This window comes from Trichosurus vulpecula, chromosome 9 (assembly GCF_011100635.1).
Source record: "Trichosurus vulpecula isolate mTriVul1 chromosome 9, mTriVul1.pri, whole genome shotgun sequence".
Lineage (NCBI taxonomy): Eukaryota > Metazoa > Chordata > Mammalia > Diprotodontia > Phalangeridae > Trichosurus > Trichosurus vulpecula.
Window position 1 is genome coordinate 207,748,890 of NC_050581.1, and position 25,943 is coordinate 207,774,832.

General features: G+C 44.4%; 1 pseudogene; it reads right to left on the reverse strand.

Annotated features, from left to right (window-relative positions):
* Window positions 1-341: 341 nt before the first annotated feature.
* The window catches only part of LOC118832349, a 40,956-nt pseudogene continuing 15,354 nt past the window's right edge, over window positions 342-25,943 (reverse strand).

Consider the following 25,943-nt stretch of genomic DNA (forward strand, 5'->3'; position numbering starts at 1 on the left):
TTTCCCCAAGGAGTTGCGATCTCCTGGTACTCGCCCTCCAGACTAATTCCATGAACAAATCTGGATGCTGAGGATTTTGAAAGAGACGTCTTTGTGCTGTTGTCCAGGGCAGTGTACATAGTGGATGAATGGAGGGGAGAGGCCTCTCCTTCACTGAACAAGGAGATAAAATCCAAACACAGCCACCACATAGTTTCATAACAAAACATCTGCTGATGCTTGACGCTATTTTGTGAGAGAAAAACTATCAGGTTTAAGTCACATCACTCAGGCAGACATTACATTTTTTACAGCAAAGGAAACAAAGACACCAACACTTTGTGCATCATTGGGTGAAGTGGTCACATTCTCTGTAACACAGTGGCTTCCACTATTATTTCTGGATTCTCTATATCCTTTTTGCTTTGGACCATTCTCAGTTCCAGTTGGGCTGGACTGGGCTTCTTCCCTTTTCCAGCCTGTGCTTTAGCACTGTCAATAGTCCTCCGAAGAACATGGTACATGGCTGACACTGTCTTTTCACATGCCACTTGGAAATTATTTGGGTGCTTGTATGTCCAAGCCAGGAGCATGGCAGCAAACAAGTCTCCTCTTCCCACAAAGACAGCATCCACTTTCTGAATTTCTACCTTGATTCTTTCTGTCATGTTTGTGCCATCTGTTTTTTTTTTCCTCTGGCTTCCCAGAGCAATCAGGTAGTTGTTGCCTGAAGAAACTGGTAAGTCGTAACTGGTGATAACTACAGTCTCTGGTCCCATAGAGTGAAGTATATCCATTACCTCTAATGCTTCTTCTTGTGTAGAAATCTTTTTTTCCAGTGAGTAACTCAGCCTCAAATTGATTTAGAGTTATTATACCTGCTACAGGCATGACTTTTTCCTTGTAAACTGGAAGTAGATCTGCTGGGACATACATGGAGCTTTCTCCATTCCACCTGTCGCTCATCACCGGATCATACACATACACCAACTTGGAGTTCTGCAGCTTCAGCTCTCGGATTATGTTGACTACCATTGCAAGGAATGATTTATCTCTGGTGTAACCTGTGAGAACATAGTCATACTTATTCACGTTGTTCAGCTGAAGACCTTCGTATAGCTCATGGAGTTCATTTGAATTCAACACCTGACCTTTTCAGTTTGGATAACCTGTATGATTTGAAAACTGGACGGAATTCACTGGGTCAATTTTGAATCCCAAAACTTGCTGGAGAAAAATGGCCACTCAGTTGCCCACATAGCCTTGGAGGACATGACTCTGGATGGACAGGACCCCACACTCTTCCTTCTGGTCTCCTTCGCCTGGCAGGGGGAGCAAGGGCAGCAGCGAAGCCTAGGCTTAGGGTCAGCTGAATGAGGAACGAGGAGGAGACGGGGCGTCAGGGATAATAACGTGGGCAGCGCACCCGGACAGAGCCTCCGCAGAGTTGGCTGCAGATGGGTCCGGGGTACTGGACAGAGGCGATCCCCGCCGGGTTAAGATCGCGCCGACCAGCAATCCAGCAATCTCCTCTGGTAATTCTAATTGAGTTTGGGTCAGAGCTGTGTTTTTCTTTGAGGATTTGTTTGTCGGTGGTTTGGAGGCATTCTCTTCCTCTGTGGTTATGTCTTGAGGATCTCCGCTACCACAAAGGCTCATTACAGTGGTTTTTTTTTGTGTTTGCCCATTCTTCCAGACTATTTCTTGATTCAGACTTAATGCCAATGCTGGGCTCTGTCACACTTTTGGAGGGAAGCTTTGGGCTGGTCCTATTGCTACTTTCCCATAGAGTTGAGCATGGTGTTAAGCCAAGATCTCGGGGACAAGCTGGGGACTTGTAAGCTTTCATCGCTCACAGAGTGGTCTGATCCAAGGCAAAGTCTGATCATTTCCCACCCTGGTCTGAACTCCACAACTTTTTGATTGGAGCTTGGGTCTGAGCAAGAGTGGACTGCCATTGGATAACTAGCCATTGGGGAAGTTCTGCTTATTGCAAGAGGCAAACAGATGAGGGCAGAACCTTGGGACCCAACAGGCTTGAATAGCTTCAGCTTCCCTGATTCATACTTGACCTCACCACTGCCAGGGTCTCATGGATAGTCAAGTCCTCAGGAAGAGACGATGATTGTCAGGGCTTACCAGGACAGCTTCTTGGTCACTTCTGTTCTTCCTTGGTTGTCTAAAGTCACTGGTTCTCAAGACCCTTTTAACATGACCTGGTTCCTGTAGCAAATGATTAGGATAACCTACTGGCTTTAAAAATTAAAATGAAACATCCTTATGAAAAGGAGAGCATTGAGTCCCCAGACCAGGTGACACAGGTAGAAATCTTCCAGATATTAGAGAAGACACAAAATCTATACCCAGTGGTGGGGCAGCTTCATTATTACAATGATAGGGCCCCAGGCTCATGGAATCTCAGAATCAGATGGCCTTTTCCCCCTCCCAGAAGAAAGGGCTTACAAAAGTTAATGTGAAGGTCAGAACAGCTAGGACAAAGTTGGAATGACTGTGACAGAAAACTCCAAAAGACAGAGCAGATCTTTTTTCCATTGGACATTGACATTCAGATTACATCTTCTCCCCTCCAATTTCTTCTTCTTAAGGTGCCCTGCCTGCTCTGTTCCCATCAACCAGACACATTTCAATTCCTTCTGCCTGATTATCATTCTCTTTCCCTCTTCACTGTCAAGCTGGTTTTACCTCCCACTGCTTCTCTCTCTTGCTCATCATCTTTCTCTACAAGATTGAAGCGATGAGTTCTTGACCTTGGCTGCCCTGCTTCTCCACCTGGCAGGAAAGTTCAATGCTTACTGACTAGGAAGATTTTTAAGGCTTTTTTGTTCCCCTTATTACGGCAACTGAGTTGCCATGGTTGGGTTTTTGAATGAAATTATAGAAGTCTCTGTTATTTTTCCAACCCACCACAGTTCAACTTACCAAGCATTTCTAAAGCACCTGCTGTATGTCTGACACCATGTGAGGCCCTGGTGATCCAGAGACAAAAGTGAAAGACTCTGCCCATCCTCCATTCGCCATCATGAACAACTAGTTTAAGTTGGTCAGGATTGAGAGATTTCCGGTGCACTTGTACCATACCTCCCAAAATCATTGTTTTCTCATTCGTTCTCTTTCTCTTTGTCCTTGTTTTTCTCTTTACTCTCACAAGTAGATGGTTTGGCTGTACACAGACATCAGGGATTTTCTGTCCATTAAAGTATAATAAACTTCATGGTTTTTTTGGGGGGGTGGCATGACCCAGTGCTTGCTGTATATGTCCATTGATTTTTCCCCAGGGAAAAGTCCTAGTTTACAGATGTGAGGCTTCTGTGAAGTCTACCAGTCCTTGGCCTTTCTCATTCCTTAATTCCCCACAATATAGAAAGCTATAATGGAATTACTTAGCACTAATTACTTAGACTCCTGGGCCTGGAGTCAGGACAACCTGGGCAATTCACTTAACCCCTGTCTGCCTCAGTTTATTCATTTGTAAAAGGGAGATAATAATAATATCTACCTCCCAGGGTTATTGTGAGGACCAAATGGGATAGGTGCTTAGCACAGTGCCTGGCATGCAGTAGCATTTAACAAATGCTTATTTCCTTCATTTCTGAGCCACCCATTGTAGACCACCCTCACCTACACTCACTGTTCATGCAATCATGAAGTGTGATTTGATATTTAATATAGAACTTTTGAGCTTTCTGCCTGAGATACAATGGGAATATAACATTTTGTAAATATTATCATGGATTGCCATGATAGACCCCTTAGAGTTAGCAAGGCTGCTTTCTTGGGTCCTCGCTCAGTGCCCTTCCAGCATGGTAGGCCTTACCAGGGCTTGTGTCCTGCTAGATTAGTCTTTGAGAGCTCAGGGTCCCTCCACATTATGAAGAGGTATTAGAAGAGGACTTTGTGGAGGGAGAAGCATCCACCTTGGTAGGACAAAATGCTACCTTGTAGACATCAAGGAATCTCCTATCATAACATCCAAAACCTTCAGGAGACCTTGGAAGATGGTATGACAGAAAGAATCCTGTTCGTTGAACTTTTCTGAAGATAAGCCTCAGGTCAGACACAAAACAGGGAAATGGATGTTCACCAGAGGCATTCACCATTGTGATGGAGTCAGTCAGTCAACCAGCATTTGTTAAGTAACTTCTATATACTAAGCATGTGCCAAATGTTGGGGACATAAAGAGAAGCAGAAGTTAATCCCCAACCTCCAGGAGCTCATAATCTAATGGGGGAAAATGAGCAAGAAGATATGTGCAAGCAAGATAAAGTGTTTACAGTGGGGAAGCACTAGAATTAAGAAGGGTTGGGAGAGTCTTCTTGTAAAGGGGGGAGTTTAGCTGGGATGTGAATGAAGCCAGGGAAGCCAGGAGGTGGAGATGAGAACTGAGAGTGTTTCAGGAATTGGGGACAGCCAGAGAATACCCAGAGCCTAGAGATGGAGTTTCTAGGTTCTTCAAGAGCCAGGATACTGGGGTCACTAGACTAAAGAGTAGTGGGGGAACAGGTTAAGGTGTAAGAAGGCACTTGTTGAGTTCAAGTCAAGGAAGAATTCTTGAAGATGGTGTTAGGGCTAGTGAACCATTCCTTCAGATGCTTCTCTTTCTGGAGACATTGGGTGGGTTTCACCAAGCCCCATGACACTGAAAAGCTTCCAGGAAGAGATCTGTAATCACTCCAAGTAGTCTGACCTGTACACCCATGAGGAAGGAACAAGGGCATGAAGAATATCTGTATCCCAAACTTCAACATGCATTTGGGTGTGCACCCTATAGTTTTTTTCTAACACACAGGACAGATGGCTCAGGAGCTTGGTCTCCAGTAGAACAGGAAGGAAAGAGAGGACTGTGTTGTGGTGCTTTGGAAAACTGCAGAGCTCTTTTATGGACCCTAATCTTCCCAGCATAGCAAAGGCCAATCTCTGTTTTTTTTTTTGGGTAGGGCAATTGGGGTTAAATGACTTGCCCAAGGTCACACATGTGTCAAGTGTCTGAGGCCGGATTTGAGCTCAGGTCCTCCTGAATCCAGGGCCAGTGCTCTACTCACTGTGCCACCTAGCTGCCCACAAAAGCCAATCTTTTTAAAATAAATATTTTGCCAGTGTTGCTATACAACCACACACCATGGGATGCCAGGTCTTCTGAAGATCAAAAGATGGGCATTACCCACAGGGTCATAATGAGGCAGGTAGTGCATGGAAGCAGCTGCTACATGCAACCAAAGAGCAACTCCAAAGAAGAATAGGAGTGAAGTAAGCCAGATCTCATGATGGTTCTCTATTGGTGTTCTCAAAATATCAGGAGGCAATGAGGAAGGCTTCCAGCACTTTGGGTGGACCCCAAGGAGACCCTGAGGGAAGTCATGGATGGGAGTCACACAGGATGGTCTGGGAGGGATGGGTAGAGATCTGCATCAGTGGACAGAACTCCTTATTGAGGAGATCACAGAGCCACAGGAGGATTTGAGAGTCCTCCTAAGAATACCAGAGTATAAGATGAACAAAATGTCCTGATAAATGGTATTTCTTGTCGGCTTTGGACAGATAGTAAAACAAACTCTGACCACTCCTTTATTTCTCTCTCCAAGGGTCATACTTTCACTGAGAGGCAACTTCTGAACTGATCCTCTTGTGATTTCTCATTCTTGGGTTTGGTTACCCAAGAGCTGCTTAGACATAAAAGAATGAGGAACCCTGAGAATCTGATACGATGAAAGGCAGCTCCAATGGGAGTGAGAGGCCAAAGAGACAAACCTCCACCAGCCACATTTACTTACTCTAATCTGGCAGCTCTCATTTCCATGCCTCTCACAAGCCCAGCTCTGTGGTCCTTGGAGCATGGGACTGATTTCCATTTGGCGTAATTATTGAGTTCACACTTTCAATTTTCTCTGGGCATGCTATGACATATATATCCTATGAGCAGAGACAATGGTAAGGGAAATGGGTGGGGGAAGAAATTGTTTTTAATATCACTTAATGATATTTTTGAATTTCCTTAATACAAGTGAAAATGAGGCCACTCATCAGGTGAGCTCTGGGCTTTCAGCTACCCAAAACAAAGATGCTCCTGCTGGTGGGAGCTTGCATGGACTGGCAGCTTCAGAGCTGGGTTTTGGAGGGACTGTGACTACCTATGGGCAGGGAGGCAAATGGGTCACTAGTCCCAAGGGTCAAAAGGGTTAGAAACTAGAATCCAATAATATATTCTTTATAAGAAACATATTCGAAACAGAAAGATACACATAGGGTTAATATAAGGAGCTGGAGCAGAATTTATTCTGCTTCTGCTGAAGTAAAAAAGTCAGAGGGAGCAATCATGGTCTCAGACAAAGCAACTACAAAAATTAAATTAAAAAGGATAATGAAGAAGACTACATTTTGCTGAAAGGTACCATAGAAAATTAATTATTACTAATATTAAACACATATGCACCAAATGGCATAGCATATAAATTCTTAAAGGGAAAATTAAATGAGCTAAAGGGGGAAATAAAGCTATAATAGTGGAGAACCTCAATTCATCCTTCTCAGACCTAGCTAAATCTAACAAAATAAACAGAAAAGAAAAGAAGAAACTGAGCAGAATTTTAGAGAAGTTAGATGTTGTAACACTCTGGAGAGCACTGAACAGGAATAGAAAGAGACAGATCTATTTCTCATCTGTGCACCTTCATGAAGAAAAAATTGACTATGTATTAGGGCATAAAAACCTTACAAACAAATGGAGAAAATCAGAAATATTAAAAACATCCTTTACCACCTATAACAATATCAATTATATTCAGTGAAGGGTCTTTGAAGCAAAGATAAAAAATTAATCTTAAAGAATGGGTGAGTCAAAGAAGAAATCATCTAAATAATCAATAATTTCATTAAAGGGAATGACAGCAATGAGACAATATACCAAAATTTTTGGTATGCAGCCAAAACAGCACTTAGGAAGAAATTCATATCTCTAAACACTTTCACTAATAAAAGAGAGAAAAAGCAGACCAACAAATTGAGCATACAACTAAAAAAAATCCCAACAGGGGCAGAGCCAAGATGGTGGCTGGAAAGCAGACACTTGCCTACAGCTCTCCCCCAAGACCCTCTAAAAAAATCCCAAGTAATTAAAAACTCTTAAATTTGAAATAAAATATTAGCAAAGAGATTATGATAATGTATCACAAAGATCATGCACTGTGAACAAGGTGAATTTATACTTGGAATGTAGGGCTGGCTCAATGTTAGGAAAGCTATAAATATAATTGATCACGTGAATAACAAAATCGTATGATTATGTCAACAGATATAGAAAAGGCTCTGGACAAATTCTAACACCCACTGCGCTTCCCACAGGATAAACAGAGCAGAGGTTTGAGGGCTGAGAGGGACCTCAGCAGTGAACTGGGCCAAAGACCACAGTGATGTACCTTGACAAATGTTTGTGTAGCCTCTGCTGGAGGTCCCCCAAATCCAGATGCCTGACACTCTCTGCTGGAGGCCCCCCAAATCCAGGTGCCTGACACTCTCTGCTGAAGGTCACCCCAAAACGTTCTACTGGGGCCCCCCAAATCCAGGTGCCTGACTCTCTCTGCTGGAGGTCCCCCCAAAACCCTCTGCTGGAGGCTCCCCCAAATCCAGCTGCCTGGCCATCAGGGACAGCTCTAATTGGTGGGAAGGGGACCCAGCCTTAGTCTATCTCTTCCTCTTGTCCTCTGGGTCCAAGCTGAGTAAGTCTGCTTTCTTCTCCCTGGGCAGCTGTGCAAATCCTCAGAGAGGCTTTCATGTCTACCTGAGTCCTCTCTTCTCCCAGTTCCTTTGTCAGATCCTCACATGGCAAGGACTCCAGACCCTTCCCTATTTTGGTGGCTCTTCTCTAGACACTCTCCAGCTGGTCAATGTCTGTTTTAAACCCTGGCACCCAGAACTGAGCACAACACTGTCTGTGTTCTGATGAAGTCAAAGTCCAGGGGAACCCTCACCCCCTTCTTCCTGGAAGCTCTTCCCCACTTAGTGGAGCCCAGGATTTCCTCAGTTTCTTCAGCTGCCTCATCACCACCCTCCTGACTCATGGAGTCTATGGTTTACCACAACCCCTCAGACCTTTAAGGATGATGTTTGAAATGAAGTGTAAGATTGTGTAACAGCTTCAGCAAAAAATAAACCCACACAAATCATTAGCATTTCTGTGTATCACCAACAAGCATCAAGAGGAGAAAGAAAAACTCCATTCCAAATAACTACAGAATGTATCAAATACTTGTGAGTCGCCCTGCTCCAATATCGACTGAATTTTATCTTCTTAGATTCAACCCCAGGCTCTAGCTTTACTAGATATTTTTGGACCCTGACTTTGGGGTTCAATGGGTTAGCCATCCCTCGGCTTTCATCTGCAAATGTAATGCTTTTATCTCACACATTGATAAAAATGCTCAGATCCCTGTGGCGCTCCACTGGAGACTTCTTGCCATGGTATAATTTAATCATCAATAAATAAAAGTTCTTAGGGTCTGGCCCTTTAACCAAGGGAGGGCAGAGATAATGTTTTTGCCCTTTTATATATCCCCCAGAACTCAGTACAGTGCCTGGCACTGTTTGATTCCTACAAATAGTCTGTATTATTAGGACAAGGTGTTGTATGGGACAGAGTTTTCAAATAATAGGAGAGATATCTTTAGGAGAAGCAAAGTGAATTTGTTTTACAAACCTTGCAAGATTTGGGCACACCTCCATAATGGAGGAGGCAAGGTAAAAGGGAATGCTGCCTTAATTTATACTCTTAATGAAAAGATTCCCTCCCACCTCTATCCTTTCTCACCATTGGCTAGGAGGCGGGCTTACAATCTAGGTCAGAAAAACTAGACAGAAGACTAAGGGACCAAGGTTGATCCAGTCAGTTCAGGTTTTCCCTATCTGGAACTCAACTGCTGGGGGTGGCGTCCGAAAGTCTAGGAGAAGAAATGGGGGGTGGGGGGTGGGAAGACCTTCCTGGAGCAGAGAACAAACAGCTCACAGGTAATCCATTATCTTCTTATTTGGTGCTAACAGCTGAGAGGGGGGGAAGGGCACGCCCACAGCTCCAGGCCCTGACCTTCCAGAGTCACCACAAGGCTGAATCCCAAGCCTCTCCTACTCCCTCAGACATTCCCTATTTCAGAAATATGAGAAGAGTGTAACCCCTGTATTTTTACCCTGTGAAGTCTTCACAATTTATCCTTCCCATTCAGTGTCCTCCACATCCCAGCCAAAAGGGCCTGCTCTCTGTCTACAGCTTTCCATCTCCTTTGCCCAGGCTGGCTTTGCCCAGGCTGGCTCTTGTCCTGGCAGGCTCTCCCTCCTTATGTCTGCCTTTTGGCATCATGGATCAGCCCAAGTGACCCCTCCTCCATGTTTCTCCTTGTTGCCCTAAGGTTACCCTGTGTTTATTGGGCATGTTGGCATTGAATTATCTGTGCCCTTCTAGAAGGTTCCCTTTTTGAGGGGCAGGATTGTGATGTTTCCCATTTCTGCAACTCCAATATATAACCTATAGTAGACTTAAGAAGTATGTGTTCATTGAAATTGAATTAACTAGGGAGATGAGAATCCCTCTGCCCTCTGCCCTAGGCAAGTCATATTAGGAGTAGGCTGCCCCAAAGTTCTGGCTACCATGTTTTGGGGGAGTTTCCAGGGAGTGCCTCGTTCTCATACCTGGTCATTCACTACCTGGTCAGGTAAAGGAATCGTTTCTTCCCATTAGCCCTAATGGAAGGGCTGCTGGGCTTGGCCTTATGTCACTTGATCCCAGAGGGTGGACCCCAGACCCCAGAGGAAAGGATGGATTGAGCAGCTTGAGGCTTGGTATCAGCACACACTTTTTAACAATGAGAGCTGCCCCAAAGTTAGATGGGCTGTCTGGGAGGCCACATTCCAGAGATGTCTGGGGTTCTTCCTCCCTGGACCCTTGGAGAGGGGATTGAGCCTATAGACCTTGGCTCTTTTTTTAGCATATCCTTTTTCTGGGGTTCAGCTCCTGGTCTCTGGTGGAGTTAGGCAGTGATGGGCAGGCCCAGGCCACCTTCTTGACTTGCTCACTACACCCTTAGTTACCACCTTGGAGACAGAAGTACCACATGGGCACTTTTGGGTCCCTCCCCCAGAAACCATACAGTGGTGTTCCATGGACTGCTCTCTAGTGGGACTTAGCCTCCTACTGGGTCTGGAGGCTCCTGGAGTTCCAGGAAAGCCTCATAATGTTTAAATACAGAATGCAGGGCTGGGTATGTGTTTACCATGGTCTGAAAATATCTGTAGGTATGGTGTTTTCCTAGCCCTTGGGTGCCCCTGCCAGCTTTGCCTGACCTCACCTGACTAGTGACCCAGGTTCTGACATTTTGCTGCATCTCACATTGTTCAGTATTGTTGGCACCATGTACAGAGTGATTCCATCCAGCCTGTGGTCAGGGATCCTCAGACTGGTCCATCTTGGAAATGAGGCATATTGGAGACTAAGGAGACAATGCCTGGCCCCGGCTGATCAGTGAATGCCTCATAGCCTGTTACAGTAGAGGTAAGGTGCATCTGTGATATCTCAGGCTACAGGAACGGTGCCAACACAGCCTGGTCCCTGTATTTAAGACCCTATTAGAAGTGCTGAAGGAAGGAGGGGAGCCAGTGTCCTTGACTAGTCTGAAATAGAAAATTGGCCCTGCAGTATTTACATAATCATGATAAACCTCCAGGGGCCAGAGAATTGCAGATAAATTAATGCACTGAATTCATACAATGAAGGGGAAGTAGAGAAGGGCCCCAGGAGCATCTTGACAATGAATAATTTCATCAGAGTTGGATGTGCAAATGGAATCCATCAGTCTGGAGGATGCTCAGTCATGCAGTTGCATAAAGGGGTAGCTATTGGGGGAATAAGAAACAAAATCACCTGAAATTGGAGTGATCTGCATGACACTGAGGATGGGAAGTAAATAAAAATAGAAATACATAACTTTTCTCTGACAGGCCTTTCCTTTGCTATCAGGCACTTTCTTTCTTGTTAAAATGTGTCAAAGTGGGGAGTCTTGTCAACAACCTAGAGTGGCCCATGGTGACCAAAGACCTCCATACTCCTTACTGTGGATGCTGGCTAGCCAACTTCCCTCCTATGTGCATTGGCCAAGAGTCTTCTTGCTCCTCATCAAGGGTGGATGTAGGGGGGTCCCACTGGGGAGCAAAGCAATTTGTCTCCTTGATTGCTAAGCCCCTGTAAATGATGTAAATGAAACAGGAGTCATTAGAGGAGTGTAGCTGGCAGCTACAGCTGAAGCATATAGTTGGTCAACGCTCCAGTGTTGGGTCATAGATCATCTGGGTCACAGAATTTCTTGGTGCACTATTTCTATCCCATGTTAATGTGATGGGAATGGGTTCAGACATAAACATAGCAGTATCCATAAGAGCAGGGTTTCATATTTTTTTTCATTTGGTGTTGGCTCTAAGTCTCTCTTCCAAATTGGTCATCACTGGCTATGAAGTGGTTCCTTTGATGTGCCCAGAGGGGTAGCTCTTGGTTGGTAGCATCCATACAACCTCCAGAAGCCTCCAGCTCCTCACCTATCAGTTTGTCCAACTGCAGAGAGAGAGTGAAGAGTGGTCATAGTTCCCGAATTGTGTGCCCACACTCCACGATTTTAATGAGAACCAGAACAAGGGGATTCTTCCCCTCCAAGCCAACTCAGTGAGCCCTGTCCTAGTGCCTGCCAGCCCACAAGAGGAAGGATGACCAGTCTAAGGTCTCTCTTTGTACCCATGTGCCACAACCTGAGGCCCAGTCCTCAGAGCAGAGTCTAGGTTAGTTCATAAGAAACTGCTGGCGTGATCAAGTCTAGTGGGGAAGCCAGTTTTTCTTCTCGTGTGGAGAAACAGAGATTTGATGTGGATGCACAATCATTTCTTCTTCCAGCCCATTTCTTCCTCTCAGATCCAGCTAAATGTCCTCTCTTTTTTCTCTCAGGAGGCCACTATCCCCAGCTCCATGTCTCAGTGACCATGGTCAGGTTCAGGAAGGACTCTGCAGTCACTTGAATGGGATTTGTGTCAGCCCTTACTCAAAGGGCATAGGAGAGACAAGTCAATTCCCAGGCCACATAAAGGGTGGAACTCAAGAGGTCATGGGAGATCCAGTTTTCCCTGACTCTTCCAAGGGTAAAGAAAAGCAATCCACTTCCAAGGGCATCATAGCATCATAGAGGAATGTGGCTCCCCCTCCAGCAAGAGCAGGATGGGTGGTCAGGAGGGACTGGCCAATGAGGCTCCAGTCCTGGGAGCAGGCACAAATGGGGTTTGGGGAGCCTGCTTCTGGGAGAGTGCGATGATGCAAAATGGGGGAGTATGCTCTGACTATTGTCTGTTTACTTGCTTTGCGGTAGAGCTGGGTCTTCTGGCGTACTGTTGAGCCAGACCCAAAAGGGCACATAAATGTTCAAGTGGAGAAACTCAATCTTTTCTTCTTGCTGGAGTGTAAGGATGGTGCTCTGAGCCCCGGAGGGAGAGAGTAGGGGGTGCCCTCTCCTTCCCCTCCACTCCGGGCCACCTTCTGGTTGTACAGCCTTCTGGGCGTGCTTATGTCTAGAATGGGATCTCCTTCTGCTACTATCTCCTTTACTTTGGTGCAGGACTCTAGGAGATTATGAAGGGCTGGGCAAACAGAGGTCCAGTGATGGAAGTCAAAGGCAGAGGCTGCCAGGCCATTGAAGCTGACCTGGGTATGGGGCTATCACAGTCCTGAGGAAGGACCTGATTGACCCAGCCTGGCAGATTTGGGGCCCTGTAGCTGAGACACTGTGCCCTGCAGCAAGGGAGGGACGGAGCTCAGTGGGGGTGAAGCCTCTATACCACTGGGTTTCACTACCACTGGGTAAATGACCCATTGTAAAATCTAATGTATGTTAACTGATTAATTTGATAATGGAGTGCTAGTCATTAGTATCAGTGATGTATGGCATTGGTAATAGATACAGACATTTGTCCTTATTGACAATGAGGATCCTGCAGCATGGAGGCTGTCCAGATGAGCTCTCCCCCCTTTCTCATCTCCATAGGAAATGAGTCTGACCAACTGGGCTGAGTGTGGGAACCAGCCTCACCTACCTATGGTGGTTGGGGGCCAAAGAGGTGGGTCTGGGAGATGATCCCATCACATTCCCATAAGTCATCTTTGGCCTGTTGAACTGTATCAGGTTAGTAGCTAATAGCACCACCTGGTGGCTAAATGTGCAGTTCCAGATTAGTTCTATGATTCAATTTCTATGGACTTAGATGTGCTCATTCAGTCATTCATTCATTCATCTATCTACTTAGTTTTTATCTGTCTATTTATTTTAACAAAAAGTTATTATGAACTTAATGTGAAACAGGATACAACCAATACTGATACTGTCTGCCTCTCCTATCTCCTTGACCGCTGATTTTCCTTGAGAGAGAGTTGGATGACATTGTGGCTTGGGTTTGAATTCTGCCTTATCTTTTGGTGTATATATTAGCCATGTGAACCTGTTAGCTGCCACCTTTTCATCTGTAAAATGGGGATAATAATAGCATGAGATAACCCTTAATATGCCAATCTTGCTGTGCTTAAATAAGTAATTGTTGTTACCATTAATTCTATGCCAGTTCTTTCTCTCTGAGTTCTTCCACTACCCATCTCATCACTTCTTCTCAGCCTCCTTTGTTCCATCATTGTCATCATCATCATCATCATTGTCATAATTTTCCTCTTCCTTCTCTTTAGGAGACATATCTATTCTGCAAGGCTCAGGGCTTCCCTCCTTTTCCCAGCCCTCCCCTCCCTTCTGTCTTCTTTGGTTGCTTCATCATCTCCTGTGGGTTCATTGATCATCTTTGCCCAGATGATGCAACTTGGTCCGGGAGGAAGAACGCTATTTTGGAGCCCAAAGACTCAGACTGAATCTTGCCTCTTCTACTTTTTTGTGTAACTATGGATGTCATGTGGTATTAACATATTAGCTTCCTCATCTGTAAAATGGAGGGGGATTGGCCTCAGTGTCTTCTGTGGCATTCTGCCTCCATGACTCCTGAATCTCTCTGCTGACCCCTACTCCTGCACCTGACTTCTGACTGTAAATTCCCAAATGGACCATCCCTTAGGCCTCTCAAACTCAACTTGACCAGATCCCTCATCCAATATTGCCCCTTTTCATTGAGGGCGTCACCATCATTCCAGTAACATGTGTCTTCCATCTTGGGGTCTTCCTTAACTCTGCTCTGCCTCCCTCCCCTGCCACAATTATTCAGTGGTCCTCTCATAGGTCCTCACCTTCACAGCATTTCTTGCATTCAGCTCCCTTTTGCTACCTCTTCAGCCTTTACCCTAATTCAGATCCTCATCTCCAGCCACCTGGAATATTGGAATAGCCTCCTAATTGATCTCATCTCCTGCAATCTGGCAAGGACAGCCATCAAAGACAGTAATGGCTTAGAATTTGTCATATCTTAGACAGAAGGATGGCAGAATTAGGATTTTGAGCAACTGCCTTCTGTAGCAGAGAGAAGGAATTTGGGGTAGAAACAAACCAGTTAAAAGAAAGAAAGTCAGTCCTGAGCATCCCAGGATGAACATGTACCATGACAAATGGGACTGAGAGCACCCTTTCAGGCATCTCCCACAATGTTTGCTTTTTGCTTTTTTCCTTTCCCAGGATTAAAGCAGTGAGTGCCCAAGCAGGGCTGGACTGGCTGAAATCCTTCTGCGCCAGCCGACAATCCCAAGGAGATGATGGCTCAGCAGTGTGCTTGTGGCTCCCTCTACTGACTGACTGATGCTCCTGCAGAGATTTAGGGATGCTCTTCTCCCCATGTGGTCCCATTGTAGAATCAGAAGGGGGGCAGGGTGCGGTTGGGAGTCCAGAAGCAGCGGCTACATTTTGGCTGTGCTTTTTATCTGGTCTTGATGAGACCTGACACACTAACAATTCGGGGGTAGCTTCCTGTATTTTCTAAAAACTGGCTTGGAAGGACTATGAGACAGATTAAATAAGGCCACAGAAGGCTTGTGGCTGTAGGGGGCTTGGGAAGCTGCTGCTCTTGATGGGAATGACTTCTTTGAAGACGTTGCCATTTGAAGGTCTCTGCTTCGAAAGTTTACCAATTCTCTTCAGTCTCTACCTCCCCCCTTGCCACCTCTCCCCCTCCAACCACACACCCAGGGTGAGGCACAGCATTTGGGGGCATTCCCAGTGTGGATCCTCTTTTCAGAGGGTGCAGGAGGGCATGTACTTAGTTGTCTCAGATGAGGAAACAGAGATGATGGGCTGCAATCTTCACCAGCAGAGGGCTGCCTGTTCTGAGAAAGTCATTGGGCTCTGAACACAAAACACAGCTATGCCCAGTCTTGCCCTCCTGGAAAGAATGAGCTTCTGCAGGATGGGAGACGAAAACCAGTGAAAGCGCAATATCTACTGGGTCTGGGCATCACCTTCATCCTTGGGCCACTGGAAAGGGTCCCCCTCAGAACAGGGCTGTTTTCCTGAGGAGAAGGGGCTGACTCTGGGGCTCTGATGTCTAAAAAAGACACTAATTCTGATCCCCTTTCCCTCACACTCTCTTAGAGAAGCTCATATTTTTTGTCTTTTTATTAAAAACATTTTAATTTTCTCCCCTATTCATTTTAAACTTTGTTTTCTCTCTGCGCTGTGGCCAACTGCCCCTTTATTGCCACGGTCACACTGAAAGCAGCCTCGTTTTCCTCTGTTGCTGAAGTCTCTTTTTCCCAGAGCTGCATAATGAGGCTTTTGCAGACCTTGAGGGCTTTAGAAACCGCTGCTGTTGATGATCAGTGTTATTAATTAGCAGTATGATTGTGTGGAGAGAGGTAATTGTGTATGAGAAAGCAAAAGGCAAGATGAAGGTTCCCACACTCTTTGCAAAGCCTGCAGAGCTCTCCATGGTCCTGAGACCACTTGTGAAAAAGCCAGCTAGAAAGCCTTCATTCATCTGACCTGTCCCAATAAAGCATTTCCTGGATGCCAGGCATTCTGCCAGGAGATGTGGTTAAAAAAAAGGTGGGGGAGGGTAAAAAAAGAATTTGCCCTCAAAGAGCTTGCAGTTGTCTGGGAGAAAGCAGTGAGGAGTCAGGTCAGTGAAGGAAAAGTCATTTGAGGAGGGAAAGGACACAGGGTGAGGCTTCAGGGAGGAAGTGAGTGGCTCCTTGAGCCTTGAAGGAAGTCAAGAATTCCAGGAGGAGGAGAAGGCAGGTGGGGCATGGAGGGGATCCTGGGAAGGCAGGTGGGAAACAAAGTCTGAACTGCTGCAAATGGCAGACAGAGCCACTTCTAGTTTATCTAGAGGCAACAGGGAGCCAACGAGGCTTCTTGAGCAGGGCAGTGACCTGTGTTTGGCAGCTGGGTAGGGGGTGGTTTGGAGAGAAGGTGACTAGATGCAAAGGCTTTGTCAGCACTTAGCATAGGGCCTGGCAGGTAGTGAGCACCTAATAGATGTTCATTCATTCATTCATTCATGGAAGAAGAGAGCCAGTACTCTGCAAACCAATGAAAATCTGTGCTTTCCCTGGATAGTAAAACTAGCCCTCAAGTCTGATTCATCTGTCATTCAGATAGGGCTTTCCAGGCCTACAGAGCATCCAACCTCATCTCCAGACATACCTGCTGACCTCCTTCTCAAGAATCCAGACTTGCACATCTCTGTGGAGCAGGTTAAATGGGTCATGGCTTCCTGTGCTCTGCAGAGTGGAATACCTCTAGGTTATTGCTTCCAGAACCCAGGAACCTTCAGATGAAAGGTGACCAACAGTGTCAGTCCCCAAAGAGCTACCTGGACATGAACCCAAGGGTGCACTTTCTGTAGACAGCAGATGTGCAGGGCTGAGTTGAGACTGGCTGCTTGCATTCCTTCCCAATAAATCTGAGACTCTAAGATAAGCATTAGACTGCTGACAATCATTAGATTTGGCAGATAAAAAGTCTGACTCTGGAGAGAAGGTTTCTTTCGCTTGAAATGTAACCTTGTAGAAGCAGCTCAGCCCCACATGTTTGTAGACTGGCCGTTTGTGCCTGGATTCCCTTGAGATAAGTGGGATTATAGTCAGGACAGGATGTCCTTGAGTCAGGATGCACTGGTACATATCATTCACGTAATTTGTCTCCTGTCAGGTAGAAGTCATTTAAATCAGAGCACTGGGTCATCTTCCTTCCTCTCTGGAGGCTTCTGAGCACACAGCATCCCTGCCTGGTTGCTAATCAGATCCAAGATCTCCCCAAGCCTCCCCTGTTTCTTTTGTTCTTTGCATACAAATTCATGGTGTGGGCTGCATTCAGCCCTTCCTCATCTAGGACAAGCCAACTTTTCCTACCTCATCATATGTCACCTCACTTCATACCTGCTGCTCCACATCCTTTGCATGCCTGCTCCAGCCTCCTCCAGTGTTTGCATAGCTGCACCTCATGCCTACATTGCTCTCTCTAGCCCCATCCACTCCTCTCCTAGTTAGAATGTCAAAGCTCAGCTGAGGCACTGACCTGAGGCAAATTTCCTAGTCCTTCTATAGGTCAGTACTAGTAGGCTTGCTCCTCAAAATGTCTTCCACCTGAACTGGAGAATCCACAAAATAGCAGAGGGAAGCAGGGATCCAGCCCAGGACAGCCTGGATGGTTGCTGGATGTTGCTGGATGAGGTCTATCGAGCACAGAGTGGAGGGGAGCAGAGCTCAGAGTGGGAGGCAGCAGGACAGGCCCTAGCACCCTGAATCAGTGAGCTGTGGCAGTTACCAGACTTCTCAACCCACAAACACCAAAGACAACAGAGAAGGTTAGTGGGAAAAGCTGTGGGAGACAGAGTTTGTGGTTCAGCCACTGCCCCAGGGGCAGTGGGGGAGGTGCAGCTACAGAACTAGAGCTGCAGTTACTTCCAGCCCCAGGCCCACCTGGTGGGAGGAATTAAGTGATGGATCAGAGCAAGATTGCAGAGCCTGCATAAGATTTGCTTCAGGTCCAGGTTGGTGGTTCTTGGGGAAGGAGGAGTGCTGGTGTGGCAGAGCTGGCTGTATAGAAATAGCTCTGAAATCAATGGTGCATCCCCTCAAGCTTGGAACAAAATATTCTTTGCTCTACAAGTAGTTATACCCCGACGAAAAACTCAAGGGTCAAGAAAGTTGGCCGGGAATATCGCCAGGCAGCGAAAACACACCCAGATTCAGTCTCAGACTTTGGAATCCTTCTTTGGTGACAAAGAAGACCAAAACATACAGCCAGAAGAAGTCAACAAAGTCCAAGAGCCTACACCAAAAGCCTCCAAGAAAAACATGAACTGGTCTCAGGCCACGGAAGAGCTCAAAAAGGAGTTTGAAAAGCAAGTTAGAGAAGTAGAGGAAAAATTGGGAAGAGAAATGAGAATGATGCAAGAAAACCATGAAAAACAAGTAAATGACTTGCTAAAGGAGACCCCCAAAAATACTGAAAAAAATATTGAAGAGAACAACACTTTAAAAAATAGACTAACTCAAATGTCAAAAGAGCTCCAAAAAGCCAATGAGGAGAAGAATGCCTTGAAAGGCAGAATTAGCCAAATGGAAAAGAAGGTCCAAAAGACCACTGAAGAAAATACTACCTTAAAAATGAGATTGGAGCAAGTGGAAGCTAGTGACTCTATGAGAAATCAAGATATTATAAAACAGAACCAAAGGAATGAAAAAATGGAAGACAGTGTCAAATATCTCATTGGAAAAACCACTGACCTAGAAAATAGATCCAGGAGAGATAATTTAAAAATTATTGGACTACCTGAAAGCCATGATCAAAAAAAGAGCCTAGATATCATCTTTCAAGAAATTATCAAGGAGAATTCTAGAATTCTAATCAAGGATATTCTAGAGCCAGAGGGTAAAATAGAAATTGAAAGAATCCACAGATCGCCTCCTCAAATAGATCCCAAAAAGAAAACTCCTAGGAACATTGTCACCAAATTCCAGAGCTCCCAGGTCAAGGAGACAAGACTGCAAGCAGCCAGAAAGAAACAATTTGAATATTGTGGAAAAACAATCAGGATAACACAGGATCTGGCAGCTTCCATGTTAAGGGACCGAAGGGCTTGCAATATGATATTCCGGAGGTCAATGGAGCTAGGATTAAAACCAAGAATCACCTACCCAGCAAAACTGAGTATCATGCTCCAAGGCAAAATATGGATTTTCAATAAAATAGAGGACTTTCAAGCTTTCTCAATGAAAAGACCAGAGCTGAATAGAAAATTTGACTTTCAAACACAAGAATCAAGAGAAGCATGAAAAGGTAAACAAGAAAGAGAAATCATAAGGGACTTACTAAAGTTGAACTGTTTTGTTTACATTCTTACATAGAAAGAAGATGTATATGATTCATGAGACCTCAATATCATAGTAGCTGAAAGGAATATGCATATATATATATATATGTGTGTGTGTGTGTGTGTGTGTGTGTGTGTATACATATGTGTGTGTCTATGTAGGTATATATGTAGGTGTATATATATATACACACACATACACACACACACACACACACAAAGGGCACAGGGTGAGTTGAACATGAAGGAATGATATCTAAGAAAATAAAATCAATTTAAGGGATGAGAGGAATACATTGAGAGAGGCAGAAAGGGAGAAATAGAATGGGGTAAATTATCTCACATAAAAGTGGTAAGAAAAAGTGGTTCTGTAGGAAGGGAAGAGGGGGCAGGTGAGGTGGAATGAGTAAATCTTGCTCTCATCGGATTTGACCTGAGGAGGGAATACCATACACACTCAATTGGGTATCTTACCCCACAGGAAAGAAGAAGGAAGAAGATAAAAAAGGGGTATGATAGAAGGGAGGGCAGATGGGGGGAGGAAAATAAACATTTTCAAAAAGGGACATGGGTCAAAGGAGAAAATTCAATAAAGGGGGATAGGTTAGGAAGGAGCAAAACATAGTTAATCTTTCACAACATGAGTATTGTGGAAGGGTTTTATATAATGATACGCATGTGGCCAATGTTGAATTGCTTGCCTTCTTAGGGAGGGTGGGTTGGGAAGGAAGAGGGGAGAGAATTTGGAACTCAAATTTTTAAAAACCGACGTTCAAAAACAACAACAACAACAAAGAGTTTTTTCATGCAACTAGGAAATAAGATACACAGGCAATGGGGCATAGAAATTTATCTTGCCCTACAAGAGAAGAAGGGAAAGGGGGATGGGAGGGGAGTGGGGTAACAGATGGGAGGGCTGACTGGGGAATGGGGTGACCAGAATATACGCCATCTTGGAGTGGGAGGAGGGTAGAAACGGGGAAAAAATTTGTAATTCAAACTTCTGTGAAAATCAATGCTGAAAACTAAATATATTAAATAAATTTTAAAAAAAAGAAAAAAGAAATAAATAAATAAGTAAATGAAAAAAATTGTCTTCCAACTCCTTTTCTAAGGACATGTTGAAACCCCACTTAGGATGCAAGTTTTATTCATCTGCCAGATTTCCCAAATTCAATGTCTCACCCTTTTTGTCTTTTAATGTCCTCCTGTTAATTTGTCTGCATACATCCCACCAAACATCAAATGTTCTCTTCCTAATGTAAGGGTTTTAGAGAAAGGGAAAGACATGTATGCAGGTTAGTCACTTTTATGGACAATTGGTAATTCAATTGCCAGTAATTTGCTTGCATTATTTTCATCTCAGCATGGCATGTTTTCCATTCACTCTAAATTCATTCATTCGTCATCCAAGGAAACTCCCTCACTTCTCTGGGGGGATTTTGCTGGGTGTCTCTGCTCCTGTCTCCTCCTCCCCACATCACAATCAGGGTCACTCTTCAGAAAAGCATTTAGGGAAAAGGTCAGCCATCAAAGTAAAGGAGATTGGAGAACTCTAGAAGAAGCCAAGGAGGGAAGTTTGGAGGGATGGAGTACACTGCAAAGGAAGAGAAGGACAGGGGATGGATACATAATAAGACAGCAGGAAGTGGCTTTCCCCATCATGGAGCATATCTGGTATTTCAAAGGAATGCCTTGGATGCAGCCAGATTGGCACCTCAGAGGTTCTGGGAAATAATAAATATGCTTCCTGTGACTCTCTGAGATCAAACCAAAGGCATAACTGTGAGGAGCCACCTCCATGCTTTGAACCTCTCCCCTCTCTCATCCAACCTCCTTGTGGCTGCCCAATCATCTTCCCCAAGTCCAGGTCAGACCACACCACTCCCCAGTAGTTCCCTCCTGCCTCTGTCCTTCCCTTGTAGACCCCTCTTCACAAATATTTCAGACAAAGCAGCCTGCTAACTGGTCCTTGACCTGCACATTCCATTTCTCCCCTTAAAGCATTCACAGAATTCAGGTACCACTTCCTCCAGGAAGCCATCTGTTAGTCCCACAGTTACTGAGCTCTCACCCTTCTTAATTACCTCTTATTGACTCTGCATATATGTTATATTGCCGCAGTAGAATGTCAGTTTTCTCACGGCAAGGTTTCCAGCTTTTGATTCTTGGTGCCTTGACCACAGCAGGGGCTTAGTAGGGGTTCTTCAATTAAATTGCATTATGTGGTAACTTATAACTGTGATTCATGGGTCTCTCTTTAACTGCATAGTATATAATACTACTGCAGGAAATATCAGGAATACTGGCCTCCCACCCTGAATCAGTGATCTGCTTTACAACATTCCTGACACAGAGGCATCTAGTTTCTTGAATACTTACAGTGATGACCTCATTGCTTCACAAGGTAGGACTTCCTGTTTCTGCATTGATCTAATTATTAGGAAGTTCCTTTTCATACTGAGCTGAAATCTGCCTCCCTATATCTTCCAGTCCTTGACCTAATTCTTCTTCTTAGAGATACAAAGAGTAAGTTCATTTTTTCCCATGTGAAGATCTTACTGTGTGAGATGAAAGACCCCTACCAATTAAATTTATAATAAGGAGCCATCTCAGGGTGGGAACAGAAATAAATTTTATTCAATTCTCAAGAATTGGGCATCCCCCGCTAGAACAAATCCAGCAAGGGAGGTGCTTTACAAGGTGCAAAGCACCCATAATTATACCTAACAGAAGAGAATTCCTGCCTACCTCTGACCCTTCTCATCATTGGCTGGGAGGTGGGCTTACAATCTGAGCATGAAAGCTAGACAAAGAACCGGGAAATTGAGGCACAGAAACTCCAATTCCCGTTCCCTTAGTTAATGATTACAACTGAGGTGACATCTATAAATCTAAAGAAGGAGACTAGGATAAGGGGAGGGGGAGACCCTCTCCATTCTTTACAGTAGAGAAAAACAGGTCATTATGACCCTGTTCTTACTGAGCAAATCTTTAAACCAGAACCAGAAGAAAGAACAAAAAGTTTCAGGGTAAACTTTCCCAGAGACTGAACCATCAGACTCTCATGGCCTCAGAATTTTTTTTCACTTCCCTATTTCTTGATTTTTAAAATATTTCTTAGTGTGTGTATATATATACATATATATATACGTATATATATATATATATATATATATATATATATATATACATATACATATTTTCCCTGTGAAGTCTTCACATTTATTTACCTCACACACTACCAATATTTGGAGATAGCAGTTGGACTGAGGCAGGTGCCCTAAGGATGATTAGGAGGGGCTTAGCTCCTCTCTCTTTCTGGCCAGCAGCTCTTATCTATACCACTCTTTTCCAGCTCATCCCTTCAGGGGTGGCTTTTTTTTTCCTAGTGAAATCCCTCAAGGGGAAGGTCTTTCTTTCAAATTCAATTTGGGAAGACAACGGGAAAAGTGACTCTGGGGGCTCCCACCTCACACACAGCCTCCCACCTACCAACAGCTCTCTCTTTGTTGGCCTAGGAATTAGTCTAGACTCATGTTTCTGTTTACTCTGGGATATCATAAAAATATGAACCAATGATTTTCTCTTGTGTTCAGTCCTGGGCCCCCACACTGATGAAGGTACTAGAAATTATGAAAATGGGCAGCTAGGTGGTACAGCAAGTAGAGCACCAGCCCTGGAGTCAGGAGGACCTGAGTTCAAATCTGGCTTCAGACACTTGACACATGTGCTAGCTGTGTGACCTTGGGCAAGTCACTTACCCCAATTGCCCTGCCAAAAACCAAAAACCAAAACAAAATAAGAAATTATGAAAATATCTGTCTTTCCCTCTGTCTCTCTATTTTTCCCTTATGTAGGTAACCACATTTTGACTCTCCCTCTGCCACCATTTTTACAAGGACAAACATACACACAAACACACAAATCAACAGTGTAATGGTTAACCACTTTATTGTAGAGAAACTAGTTTTGGCTAAAGGTTTATACTTGTTTTACAAAATCAACCTCACATAGAAAAGATTTGGAGTGAGGAAGGCATAATCAGGCAACACTTGGCAGGAAGAATGTCCTTAGAAAGCTTAGGAAGCTTAGTAAGAGTGAAGAGTGGAAAATCATCCCTGGAAGAGCTAAAGAGACCTTTGGAAGCCTTGAGGGCACCAATTCCCAACCCATGGGAGGTGCTGCCATGGTCTGATAATATCTGAGTTATCTTATTCTATTTGGATCACCATATTGTAGTACAGTAGCCCTTCTGGACTCGCTCTCTGAACTCCCATTAGTACTGGTGCACATGGTCCCCAGAGGGGACCCCAGAGGCTGGTTGACCAGCTCTCTCTCTCTAGAATTCCAAGGACAGCCCTGAGAGGTGATGGGATAGTATAGTACGTACTGCTTCCCATAAGCCCCCAGCCAGTGTCCTCTCCAACATCAACAAATCACTGTGTATCAATTAACTCTTAAAAATGAGTATTTACTAGGATGGTAGAGTAAGAATAATTTGTACAAAATATCCCCTCAGAAGTCTGAGACAGCTACACATTCCTACCAGTACATATAGAGACCAGGGGAAAGTGGGCTAAAGCCTAGGGGCTACTTATGGCAAAGGGTAACTCTCCCTACCTGAAATCCTATGTATGATTCTTGCTGGGCCCTGATGGCTGGAGCTCTTGTAGAGATACAAAGTTTCTTTTGCTCATCATGCCTTGTCTTCTCTCAGCTCCCAGTTAGTCCAGACTCTGAATTGACAGGGCTGTTGGGTGGCGTGGGGAATAGATAGAGGTATTACCCTCCCTCTCAGTATGGTGTGCTGTGACTACAGGAATGAGGATCAGGCTCCCCAAAGTGCTCCCAAAGCTCAATTGCTTTCCTGTTCAAGTCCCATCTCTTATATATCTAGGCCCAGAGGTGTTTCTGATTCTTTCAACCACTCACATTATATTTAGCCTTCCAATGGGGGAGGGGGAAGCATTTATAAAGTGCCTACTATGTGCCAGGTACTGTGTTAAGCTCTTTAAAATATCATCTCATTTGATCCTGACAACAACCCTGGGAGGTAGGTGTTGCTATTATCCCCATTTTACAGAAGAGGGAACTGAGGCAAACAGAGGTTAAGTGACTTGCCCAGGGCCATAGAGTTAGTGTTAGAGGTTGAATTTGAACTCAGGTCTTCCTGACTCCAAGCCTAGAGCTCTGTGCATTGGAATGACCCCAGCTGACTTCATACTATGGCTAAGAACACTTCTCAAATCTAGCTTGTATTTTTGATTGACTGGTTCAACAGAGATGTCTGGGAATCCAGATATCTAGGAACTGTTATACATATATATATATGCATATATATATGCATATATATATATATATATACACACACACGTGTGTGTGTGTATACGCACACATAAACAATTAATTGACTGGTTGTGTAAGTGAATCAAAGGGACATTTTCCTCACCTGATAAAGGTGATGGGACATAAAGCATCATGTTAGTGACATTAATTGGGCCTGGAGAAGTGAAATGACCCTCTGTCATTAGGGGAGATTGTGATGATCTGGAAGTTTTCGAGAAAAAAAGAACCAGTTGGTGACTGTTCTCAAGTCCAATATAAAGTCGATATAAAGACATGTGGAAGAAACAAGCAGAGTCAGTTACGAGAAGAGGCCTTTGTGGAGATGAGTGCTGTGTCCAAATATTTAAAGAACTGACTCAAAGACAAAGTGGGTTAATTAAACTTGTTCTTTTTGGCCACAGAGAATTGGTTTAGGAGCTTTGGAGTGGCAAGCATAGACACGTAGATTTAAGCTTGAAAACGATCCCAATAACTGGAGTCGTTCCAAAGTGAGAGGGGCCTGCCAAGGAGGCAGAGGTTCCTAGAGGTCTTTCAGAGAGGACTGGATGCCCATTTTGGAAGGAATGTTGTGGAGGAATTCCCAGTCTCTGAGGTCCCTGGTGACTCTGAGATGATGTGATTCTGGGATGCTTTAGCCCTTTAGGGTTTTACTTAGGAATTCCACGTGTTTAACCCATGTTCTATGTCAGTAAACTCCATTTATTTTTTCAGTGTTTCATTAGAAATGTAACTTTGAATATCAGTCCAAACAAGCCAAATTTTTTAGTAACTATTTGCATTGAAATGAAGCAATTTCAATACCTAAAGTATCCCAGATCTTCCAGAGACCTTTCTTCTGACTCCCTGTCAGAATTCTCTGTCCCTTCATCCATATTCATTTTTAATGGGATCCTAATTTGTATGTACTCCATCCTTTCAGAATGAACAAGCAATTAGCAGTTTAATATAAAGAGAGATTTAGAAGGCATCAAATTTCCAAATGGAAAAGGGAAATCCTAATAAACACAAGTGAATTAAGACCTCATTAGGAAATCATGCACTTTTCTACTGTTTCAGGAGAGTTTGTGGCACTTAGGGACCTCTTCCAAATAATTCTTGATGATACTTGGGTTCTCTCGTGGCCACATAATCAGACAGACTCCTTTCCCTGTCTGCTTCTCTGGCAGGGCCATGGAGCATCTCCAGGATGTAAGATATGGTCCTGGTGGCATTGTGCTCTGGCAGATTGTGCATCTGCCATCTTTCATGCATGAGGATAGAGAACAGTTCTGACATTTCCATTCTCTCT